At 39.9% G+C, this 11,239-nt stretch overlaps 1 protein-coding gene across 4 annotated transcripts in view; it reads right to left on the reverse strand.

Moving 5' to 3' along the window:
* The window catches only part of NAALADL2 (N-acetylated alpha-linked acidic dipeptidase like 2), a 1,538,215-nt gene extending 1,535,855 nt beyond the window's left edge, over positions 1-2,360 (reverse strand). For all 4 annotated transcript variants that reach the window (XM_082624729.1, XM_082624727.1, XM_082624728.1 and 1 more), the window contains exon 1: positions 1,864-2,360. The gene's annotated coding sequence lies outside the window, so the exon portion shown is untranslated. The remainder of the gene's footprint in view (positions 1-1,863) is intronic.
* Positions 2,361-11,239: the final 8,879 nt, after the last annotated feature.

Below are 11,239 nucleotides of genomic sequence, written 5' to 3' on the forward strand. Positions count from 1 at the left end.
GCACCCTTAATAGACTGCAGTATAGCATAACATAACTTTTTATATGCACTGGGAAACCAAAAAATTCCTGTGACTTCCTTCATTGCGATATTCCCTTCATTGTGATGGTCTGGAACCAAGCCCGCAGTATCGCCAAGGTATTCCTGTACCTTATATTTTTCTATGTATTATATATAATGTTTCTCTCCACTGTAATGTAAATTCCAAAAAGGCAGTACTTTATTCCAGTGCCAAAAACAATGCTTGGCACACAGTAAACACGATAAATATTTGTTGACTAAATTAATAAATGAGTATTGAGCTCTCTATGTGAATCTGATAATGCTTTTTGTAAACAATAATTGTACCATTTCACTCTTTTTGGTCCTATAATAGTCTATAATACTCTTTGTACGGTACCAGGAATCATTAGATCATTCTTGTGAAGAGGAATTTCTTTTACATTCCCTGTAAGTCCTGAGATCAGAGATTACTGCCAGTTGCAAAGATGAAAAACCTGAGTAGTTTGAGGTGAACGTATTTTTTAAAGATCTCTTCTTTCTACTAAGAATTCTTAAAGGGGAAAATAAAGAAAATGAGGAAAATTCTACTCAAATATCAAAGCCCAGTTTCAAACCTAACCTTTTCATTAATCCTTTCCTCCCCCATTCACCCAGAGCACTTGGTACCACTATCCCAGTGCTCACCATGGTCCCTTCTAGATATGCACTCTCTGGACGACAGGAACTGGATCTCTTTTCTCTCTTAGTCCTTCACCAGCTCTCCATGATTGACATTCAAAGAAATGTTACTGGATTGAACTGAATGGAATGAATACTACAGGAACCTATGATATAACTGCTTGTTTGTCAAGATGTAGTCCATCAACAGAAGCAACACCATGCTCTAAGTTCCTAAGGTTGGTTTCAAACAAACCCTTGTCCTCTGTTCAGCATGACCAACTGAGGCAACAAGACACACAGTCCAATAACTTAATCACACATACAGGTCCAGGATCCAATACTCTGCTCCTCAAGATGCACAAGCCATGGTAAGCAAAGTCTTGCTAAGGACGACAGAACAGGAAAGGATACTGTCTGTGTACTTGTTATTCTAACAGTGCGGGGCAAAAGAAGACAAGACACCAAAGGATGAGACACCCAATAAAGAGGAAAAATAAAAATAAAATAATAGTAAGGGTGGATAAAGAAAGGGGAAGGGAGGACTAAAGGATGAAGAGGATGGGAGAGTGAGACCGTGGGGGAGATGTGGTAGTAAGAGCCAGACACTAGGGTAGAAAGCAGCGCAGGCGCTAATCACAGGCTGCTCCTTCAACATTCTCTCCTAAACTTCCTCGAGCAAGAGACGGTGCGCGTCCTCAAGAGAGGCGTTCCACACGCGAGGGCGCCCCTCGGGCGAGCCATCCCTAAAGCAGGGTCAGCAGCGCCGCTGTCTACCCCGGCCGGCGTGCGTGCGTGCGTGTGTGAACGTGTCAGAAACGGGCGCTCTGGAGCTGCGGGTCTCTGCACTTAGACGACCGGCTTCGGGAGATGGGCGGGGGCCGCGAGGCGGGGCCGCGGGCTGCTCCGGCCGGCGCGTGCCCGGGAGCGGCCGGAGCCCGGTGCCCAGCGCGCCGCCCCTCCAGGTGGCTCCCGCCCCGCCGCCGCCTCCCGAGCGCCCCTCCGCCCGGGGACCTGACACCCGATCGGCGCGCCGGGACCCACGCAGGGGTGGGACCCACGCAGGGGTGCGGCCCGCGCCTCAGCCTCGCCGGTCCGGTCGTGGGGACGGGAGGGAGAGCCGGACGGCTGGGCCGAGGCCGCGCCGCCTCCGAGCGCCGAGCTGGTTGAGGCAAAACTTCGGAAACAGAAGGACTCGAATTACCTGAGCGGCGCGGGCGCGGGCGCGGGCTCGTCTGCGGTACGGCTGCCGGGCGCGGGCCGGGTTTTCAGCAGCCGTAAAGCGGGAGGAGCGCGCGAGCTCTCGCCGCCGAGCTGCTGCCCCGGCGCCTCCGCCGCGAGCGTCAGCCGCTTGGCAAAGGAGCGGGCTGGACTGAGTCATAATAAAAGACACGTTTGCCGAGCGAAGCGGGAAGGGGGCTCGAGGAGCCTTGTTAAATGGCGACAGGCTCAAGAATAGGGAAGTTTTTTTTTTTTTTTTTTTTTTTAATGGGCAAAACTGGAAAACTTGTCCCATGATAGGAGAGAGATGGGCTTCTTTTATAATTTGAATATATTTTACAAGTACTTTTCTATATCTAATAAGACTTCTTAAAGATTACTTTTTTAAGTGCATTGCCTCCGGACAGGTAGCTAGCTGGGTATAGTGCTGAGCCTCGTCCCTTCCAGCTTCAGGACCTTATTCTGCAAGTTACTTGAGTTCGTACCTTTGTTTCTTTCATCTCTTGAACGGGGTAATAAAGGCATGTCCCTCGGGAGGGAGAATATTGAGAGGGTACTTGGCATTGTGCTTGCAGTTTGCACTTACTAAAGCTTAATTATGATTGAAAAATAAAAGGGGGGATAAGTGAACAGCTTTAAAAGGGAGAAGACAGAAAAATAAAGCAAGGATTTTATTTTTCACGATGGATAAATGAGACAAATGTCTCAATGGAAGAAAAGAAACTGGAACCTCCAAGAAACAAATTAGGCCAAGAGATGTAGCTGAGATGGGAGAGGGAAAAAAGGGGGTGGGGGGGAGGGGGAGGAAAAAACCCAAGAAAACTAGGCTCAGTGGCCAGAAAGCTGAAGCTTCATGGGGGGAAGGGAGGAGGAGTGTGTTTATTCGCTATTTAGAAAATCATGACAAACTCCCTCTACTGAGGGAGATTTCTTAAAATATTTAAACAGATAAACAACTGTTTAAAAATGAGCCCCAAATGAGGAGCCTTTGCTCCAATGAATGAGATTTGGCAGTTCTGCAAAATGAGGAAATTCTTCCCGTGCTGCATCCTAGGGGGTTGAGTCATCAAACCATAGCAAAAATTAGTGGGCTGGATTCCTGAAAGGCATGCCAGATGGATGCATTCTGCTTAGTTTTAATAACTGTATTGTGTTCCCTCTGTATTGTCAATTTTGGAAGAAAGGAATCTGAATAAAGATTTGAGGAGTGAACTTGAAAATAAAAGCCAAACTAGTTACTTAATGTATGAGTATCCACCCACAATGAGCATGCAGTTAAAGATTCCAAAACAAGTAACCATTTCTCCCACTTTCATTCTCCCTCCCCTTTGTTTCTGCTTTCACTGTATTTCTACTTTTGTTATATTATTTTTGTACAATGGAACTGCCTAGGGGAAAGGTGGCTTTAATTAATACTAAGGAATGGAAGGAATTTTAGCTAGGCCTCTGTAAGTGGGGTCAAACTTTTTGAAAGGAAGATTTTTTCAGTTGAAGTTTTAATGAGAGTAAGGGTAAATTGACAGATGTGAAATCAGAAGGTTGTTTTAGACAAACAAGAAAACAGTAATAAAACTGTTGTGGAAGAATCAAAAAGAAATCAGAAACGGTTCTAGTCCGTAATTAACTGTAAGCACTAAAGGCTAGAGGAAACTTTTCTCTATCAGATAAAGAAAAATGGGTGCCTTTCTCTACCACCCAGCCTTTCAAATAAAAATAAAAGAAAGAAAAAAAGAGGGGAGAAAAAAGAAAAAACAACATAGAAAACAAAACAAAAACCTCTATCAGATTCTTGTAGAAGAATTTCTACAGATTTGCATTTTCCTAGGAGATCTCCTACAGGGTAAAATACTTGTAGGTGCCTCTTTCGGTGTAGAAGCACAAGCAAAATATTTGCGGAGATTAAATTTTGTAGAATTGGGCAAAACCCTAAGTAAGATAAGAATCCCACTCTCTTTGTTTCTGTTTTGCTAAACCTTGGGGCTGAGGCAAACAGATTATCATTAAACCTGTATTAAAGTGAAACAAAGAGATAAAATCTCAAATGGTGTGAAGCCCTTAAACTAAAAGGAGCAAGAAAACAAAACCAAAGCCCAAAAATAGAGAAAGAGATTAGGAAGATTTTCTAAGGGAACCTTTGAACTTTCTGCAATATGAATGCCTATGACTTGCTTTAGACAAATAGGCAATATAAACTAAAGCTGAGAACCAGGACAATCTGGTCAGTTCAGATAAAAAAGCCTTCCTTGCCTGAAATGTTTTGGTCTGAGGTAATTCCATTCATTTTAGGTAGAGACAAAAATTCCCCACATGATTTTGTGTGCCCATAAACACCTCAATCACCTGAATCCACTTGAACGCACTTTTTAGTTTGACTTCTGGCATCCTGTAAACTAAACCTTGACTCAAGGCCTTTTGAGCATTTTGTGAATTTATCCAAAAGTAGATTTAGGCTAGTAAGCATTTGCTTTTAAAACTTTTAAATCCATCATTAATTAGTGTTAATAATGTAAAGCATAGAGTGGTCTGCTTTTCAAGGCGTTTTATAGATAGAACAGTTATAATTAAATTATAGCCATTTGATAACATTACAAGTCCCTTTTACACAACTGACTTTAACCTTAGTGTGTTAATATGATTTTTATTTAAGATTTCATATAAGATTATATTGGGAAAGATTGATTGCTTTGACTGGAAAAGACCGTATTGTTCTTTCTAACTTAAAACTTCAGTGTAGTAAGGATTTCATGTCACATTCTGAACACTGTTACATCATCTGTTGCTAAATTACCATGTAACAGAAGCACTAGTTAAACAGGTAGACAGCTTTAACAAATTCATAGTTTTCTAAACTAATTTCATATACTAAAGACTGTATCAGAGCCGAAGTGAGATTCACCAGCCAAATTTGAACTTTACCTGAGAACACTGTGTTCCAAGATTGCTAGTTAATCCAGCTCAGTAGGGGAGGACAATCTTAAAGATACAGATCCCTGTTCTGCCCTGTCAACAACGCATACGTACTTATGGAATCCATTGTACATATTTTAGAAGAGGTCTACATAAAACTATTCAAACCTAAAACTCACCACTCTGGTCACTTGAGACAATTGAGGTAGGTTGAAGAATGGTCACTTTATGGGTTTGGTTTTTGGACACTGTCACAGCTAGAAATTCTCATGTAATTAAAATTTTCATTGGAAGAACAAACAACTTTAGGAAATAGGCATTCTCATACATCTCTGACTGGAGTATAAAATATTTTACCCCCCTACAGAGAGCTCTTTAGTTACAATCAAAATTACAAACACCAGGATTATATTCCCCTGGAACCACCAAATTGCTTTTGGGAGTTGATGCTATAGAACTAATGCATATACAGTATTATTCATTGTAATAACAAAAGTTTGGAAATAACCTAGAAGTCCATCTATAGGAGACTGGTAAAATTAATTATAATACATTCATTCAATAGAATGTACTATATGCAGTAGTTGGGGGAAAAATAAAGAAACAGAATGAGGAACTTTTCTGTAAACAGGTTTGGGAAATACAACAAGATATATAAAGTGAAAGAAAAACAAGGTACAGAACAGTGTGTAAAATATAGTACCTTTTGTATAAAGAGGAGATATGGTTATATTTACTTGCACATGCATAAAGAAATTCTGGAAGGAAACATAAGAAACTAGCAATAGTTACTCATATAAAGGGGAGATCAAACATGCTGACTGGACTGAGGATGGGGTGAAAAGAGACTTTCACTGCATACCTTTTTGTTTTCTTTTGGGGGGCTGTGTAAATATATTATCTGTTTGAAAAATCAGGTTTAAAAAAAGAAAACAAATGCTAAATAGTATCTATAATGTGTAAAAAGATAAAGCTGGAAAAGTTATTTTGAAATTGAATAATCTCCCTGTCATAATCCCAAAGCACTGAAATTTACTATTAAGAATTCCTAACTAAACTATGAATTCTATTTACATCTGTTTTGACTATAAAGGTCTGTACTATTTGAAAATATCAGGTAAACCTTCACACACAAATAAAATTCATATTCATTTCTCTCTAATGATTTTAAAGTTCCCAGTAATAGAGAAATTAATGCATAAAGTACAGTGTATTTTGTGGTAATACACTGTCCATTTTCTTTTGCTGAAAATACTGGATAGTAAGTAGCAAGTACTAATATTTTAATTCTGTAATGACTAAAAGAAAATACTTCTTACATTAAAGTACCTTTGGTCTGCAGACTCTCTGTAATTGTTAATTATATAAAGTCCTTGCTATTTCCAATGCTTTTCGAGAAATTAATGGCCTCAATGTGAGGAACTCAATGAAAAATAAGTAAATAAATTCAAATCACTCTGCTTACAGAGTGTTTTGAGTTTTTGCAGAATTTTTTTTGTGTAAGAAAGTTACTTAGCTGAGAAAGTGGCATCCAGGAGGTGCTGACAATGTGTGTATGACTTCTTGAATATTAAGCAGGGTGGCAGAAGCTGTTCGTTTCACTGATGTTGGTGTGCCTCATACATTTCTCAGCCTCCCGTGCAGTTATATTAGTCATGTGACTGAGTTCTGACCAATGCAGTGTGGATGACAGTGTGCCATGCTGTCTTTATTTGTTGAGCCAGATGGTTAGAGAAACTTTAGCAGAGATTCTAAGTACTGTATCTCTCCATATCGTCAGCAAAAATAACCACACTCTTTAAAGAGAGGCAATTTAATATCAAGGCAATGATTACACAGAGTGTAATCTGTGAAGCTGACGAAGTAGAAAGGGAACACTCAGGTAATTCAGAGATAATTGCAGGAGACAGCTACCACCTCCTGGTATTCATGCTCTGTACAATAACCTCCCTTTGAATATGGGCTGGATCTAGTGATACTTCTATTGAACAGAATAAAGCAGAAGTAATGAGATGTCACTTGCAAGATTAAGGTATAGAAAGACTATAGCTTCTCTCTAAGCATGCTTTCTTTCACTCTCTCCTGGGTTACTCATCTGGGGAAAGCCAGCTGACAAGCCATGAGGCAGTCCTGTGGGGAGAAAGTCTCCTGTGTCAAGGAAGTGAGGCCTGCCAAAAACCATATGAGCGAGAGTGGAAGCTGATTTTTCCTCCCAGTCAAGCCTGCAGATGTGACTGCTGTGCCTGCCAACAGTTTGAATGCAACCTCATAAGAAACTTTGATCCAGGGGCACCAAGTTAATGTGTCCCCATTCCTGACCTGTAGAAGCTGGGAAATAATAAATGCTTTAAGGCACTAGTTTTTGATAATTTGTTATGCAGCAGTAATAAATACACTAGGAACACAAAAGGGAAAAGATGGATTACCAAAACCTGGGAACTCAGAGAGTGACCATGTGTGATTGGGTTCTTAGTCCTCTGAGGAGGAACTGTATTTTATGGTTACCTCATAAAGGTGGAATGGACTCCCTCCCAATTATGGGTAGGATGTAGAAGCCGGTAACACTACATACACCACGAGAATTTGAGAAAAAGTTGATGACACATCCAAGGGAGCCCTGGGGAAAGAAGAGTAGGCTCAAGTAGGTTCATGCTGACTTGTGGGGGAGGCAGAGGGAGTGGTTGGGCCTCTAGAGTGACTCATAGGTGCTCTAGGGGTGTGGGTCTGGGGAAAAAGTTCCTGTGCATGAGCTGGAGATTTGCAAGGTGTTAAATTGCCCACCAGAGCGAAAGGAGGAGGCACCTTGGGCTTTCTTATCAGCCTGTTCACAGATGGGGCCAAATAGGAAAAGGAAGGTGAAGCTTAAAGTCAGAAATCAAAGATCAAAAAGTGAAGTCAGAGCTCTTTGTTACAGGGTGTCTCCCAGCTATTGCTTGTACCTTAGGAGCTCAGAACAGGGTCCCCAGAAGAATGGTACTCTGACCTCTTAACAAGGGGCATGTTTGGCTGCAGCTGATACCTCTGAGAGAGCAACACAAGACCAGTTTGGGGAGCAGCAAGAGACAACTGAGACCTTATCTGCTGCTGCTCAAACCATGCTGACAGGGAAAAAGAAAGTCCCTTCTCTCCTCTTTTACTTTCCAAAATCCCTTTCATGCTGCCTGTGAGTAGAAATTTATCAGTGTCTCAGAAATGTAACCTATCCTAGCCCCAGCATCATGGAAGACACTGTGGAAGGGTGGATTTGGAGCAGAGTCCATGGGCAAACACCTGGCACATTCTTCACCTTTGTCATCTCAGCATCTGTGCACATCTCTCCTCACATTTTTTTCACTTCTATAGCAATAACTTCATGCTTCTGCATTTATTCAAACAGCAATACTCACTCTCACCCTGTCCCCCCAAAAAGGAGACACAGACAAGAGCAGCAACATCACCCTTTTGATTTATTAGTTAGGTTATTTCCTCTATTGGTTCAATCATAAACCCACCTTGGATACTCTATAACTGAGCATGAAAGTAAAAGCAATAACAATCATCACCAAACTTTATTTAAAATAATGAGGAGGAAAGAGGGAAAATACTATATACAAAATGCTGGAGTCCTTGTTTTTGTAACCAGTCAGGACAAAGTTGATAATGGTAACTTCCATTATCCATTGTACCTCAACTGGTATCTCTGCTGGTTATGGTTATTAAGCTGGTAGAATGACTCAGATCTTTATTCCCGAAGAATTTAATGCCTCAGTAGTTCTGTCTTTTTTGTGTTCCTATAGTTTTCCATTAATTTTTACTCTTAAATATGTACATGGTAAGTGGTAACCCAGAGAAGCTGCTGGGTTCCAGATATAGTCCTCTCTGGACATTGTATAGCAGCAGCCTAATTTCTCCTTGATAATCAGGATCAATCGCTTCAACTAATTAAGTATGCCCCTCATTGACAGTTAATTCAGTGATATGAAAACCTCAAAATGGCCAGTGAGCAGTCTCAACTTCCAATTCAATGGAACAGTGGTCATGTCCCCTGGTGGTAACATTCCTTAGTTCCTTGTAAGTTGAGATCAGTAAATCAGAAGCATCCAAAGTTTCAGGGATGGGAAGCAAACTTTTGTAAGCAGATAACTAGGTGTAGTCATGAGAGAAGCCACTCACATTTCTCCCTCTAGGTTCCTGGAGCCATACATTCCAACTTTGGGAGAAACAGCATCATATGTGCTCAAAACATATACTGTATGCTGCATCCCTGTCAGTGACATATGTGGAAGGACCAGTGAATATAATTCTGCCTCAGTTATTTTGCTGTGAAACAATGTTGTGTGGGATTTCAAGATGGTGAATGTAGGTGTTCTGTAAGTCCATGAATGGTGCTGCTGGCCAAGCATTGCTAGCAGGTAAAGCAAATCCATACCCAGAATAAATGTGCCTTCTTGTGATGTCCAATCTCTGTACCCTCTGAAGAGGAGCCATGAGATGAAAGGAGCCTGAGACCTTGACCTTCTGCTTAGAGGAGGGCTACCAGAGAGCCACTGAATCTAGAACATCCGCTTTGGACCTTGTGTGTGAGAAATAAACTTTTATTGCATTAAGACACTGACATTTCGGTGTTGTTTGTAATGGCTTTTGGCCTATTTTGACTAATTCAAGCAACAAATTTCCCTTCAATGAGAAATAAAAGAATTCTAAAGATCCATGAAGGAACTAAGGACTTAGTTATTATACACAAAAACTTTATTCTTTTCTTTAACATATAATATTAAGAAACATTTTTCTATGTTTGATCTATGAATTAAGTTTTCTATCTTCATTCAGAAATGATTTTCTATGTCTGAAATAATGAGGATTTCTAAAAAATTTTATTACTACTACTGTTTATTATTACTATTACTATTAGTATTACTATTACTATTGATTGATTTTTTTTTCAAAATATCAATATCCAAGTAGTTCAAAGGATTTTTTTCTCTCTATCTATCTAAAGGATATGTTTCATTAAAGAATCCATGAAATCAAAATTTTAATTACTCAAAAAAATTAAACTCAAGTTTTCTCTATTCCTCTTCTCCTCTAATGCACAGTATAATTTGCTTCTTTCCTTTTTATACTTTTGGTATTCCAGAGTGATTTATTAACTAAAAGAATAACTGTATAATTGCCAGTTTTCTTTTTTATCACATTATATAGCCTTTAAAATATGCTCACATCTTGAAAATCCATTTTTTACAAAAATTACTGATATATGGCTAGACTATATGGTGGAAAAGAGACTTGAGAACTTCTCTTTTCCTGCTCTGTCAATATACCAAGTGATCCAGAAAAAAATATTAAATGGTATGTACAGCCCAAGCTCTGTTTATTGGATGGACAGCCTAGCATGAATACCTGTGAGACTTTTCCATACTAGGATGTGTCTTAAATAGCTATAAGCAAAACACTCTTAATATAATTTAGAGTCTTCTTTGAAATAGAATAAAATGATCATCTAATGATTAAGAAAAAAGAAGTCTACTAGAATACAGAATGGTTTTAATAACTTAATAAACCTTGCAAAAGGTAGAGGCAAGATAACCCATCCCAATTATTACACAACACTTGCCCTCCAACTTTCTTAGTATAGTATATATATATTTAAGGTTTCATCACTTTCATGATTTTTCCATTAAGTATACGATATAACTATAGATGTAACTTTCATATCTTCCATACTAGCATTCCAGTTTATGCAATGGACATAACTTCTTTTTCCCCTGCCATATGTCCTTGCCTTTGGGAAAATGGTTTTCTCCACCCCAGATGAATTTGATAGAACTATCTAGAAAAGAGCCCTGACTCCACGACCAGAGGCAAATTCTTTTTTTTTTTTAAGTTATATTTAGCATTCAGGATTTCTTTTTTAAATTTTATTTATTTATTTATTTATTTATTTATTTATCCATCTATTTATTTATTTATTTTTGGCTGTGTTGGGTCTTCATTTCTGTGCAAGGGCTTTCTCTAGTTGCGGCAAGCTGGGGCCACTCTTCATCGCGGTGCGCAGGCCTCTCACTGTTGCGGCCTCTCTTGTTGCAGAGCACAAGTTCCAGACATGCAGACTCAGCAGCCATGGCTCACAGGCCCAGCTGCTCCGCGGCATGTGGGATTTTCCTGGACTGGGGCATGAACCTGTGTCCCCTGCATCGGCAGGCAGACTCAACCACTGCACCACCAGGAAAGCCCCAAAGTTTCAATTTCATTACTTGTGATTGCTCTGTTCATATTTTCTATTTCTTCCTGGTTCAGTCTTGGAAGGTTGTACCTTTCTACGAATTTGTCCATTTCTTCCAGGTTATCCATTTTATTGGCATAGAGTTGCTTGTAGTAGTCTCTTAGGATGCTTTGTGTTTCTGCGGTGTCTGTTGTAACTTCTCCGTTTTCATTTCTAAATTTATTGATTTGAGTCCTCTCCCCCTTTTTCT

This window comes from Mesoplodon mirus (genome assembly GCF_964341445.2).
Source record: "Mesoplodon mirus genome assembly, chromosome: 6".
Classification (NCBI taxonomy): Eukaryota; Metazoa; Chordata; class Mammalia; order Artiodactyla; family Ziphiidae; genus Mesoplodon; species Mesoplodon mirus.